The sequence below is a fragment of the Sinocyclocheilus anshuiensis genome, unplaced genomic scaffold (genome assembly GCF_001515605.1).
Source record: "Sinocyclocheilus anshuiensis isolate Anshui unplaced genomic scaffold, SAMN03320099.WGS_v1.1 scaffold330, whole genome shotgun sequence".
NCBI classification, from domain to species: domain Eukaryota; kingdom Metazoa; phylum Chordata; class Actinopteri; order Cypriniformes; family Cyprinidae; genus Sinocyclocheilus; species Sinocyclocheilus anshuiensis.
The window spans coordinates 2,828,356-2,829,062 of record NW_015547689.1 but is presented as its reverse complement, the minus strand read 5'-3'; positions in this window follow the sequence as shown (position 1 = coordinate 2,829,062).

Sequence of the window (707 nt, the reverse complement as noted above, 5' to 3'; positions counted from 1 at the left end):
GAAAATAAATCAGTCATGCATCAAAATAAATAATATAATAGTTAAATATAATAATATAACAATTATATAAATAGAGTTAATATGTCACAGTCTCTCTCTAATCTTCAGTTCAGTCTCCTATTTGTGTATATATATATATATTTACATTTAATCATTTAGCAGATGTTTTTATCCAAAGCAACTTACAAATGAGAAGAGCAAATAGAAGCAATTCAGACCAATAGGAATATTAGTGTACCTGTGCTGGTTTGGGGCTAAATCATGTCTTGGTGTTTCCTAAGGCTCCAAACCCAGATGATCCAGAAGATTTCCCTGCACTGGCCTAGAGCTCCTCTGGAGGTAGAATGAAAACTCTTCTGCAACCCATGTTGGTAACTCTGAAATGGGCAATGTGCACTTAATGATCAAAAATAAAGAATGCACAAAGTTGTTTCTTTGCACTTACTGTAATTGTCATCTTGTGTATCATTCGGAAACTTCTGCACTTGTTTGGATGTACTATTTTAAAGAGGATGGAGCCATAGTTTGATCTAAAATAAAGCATGCTGTTAAAGGCATATTGATGCTGAGAGAACACTGTTAAGCATTTAAGCATATTAAAGTCAATGTAGACTTGCGTTTCTTCAATTACTTGATTAACCAGAAGAGTTATGGTGTATTAAAGGGATAGTTCACCCAAAAATTAAAATTGTCAATTACTCACCCTT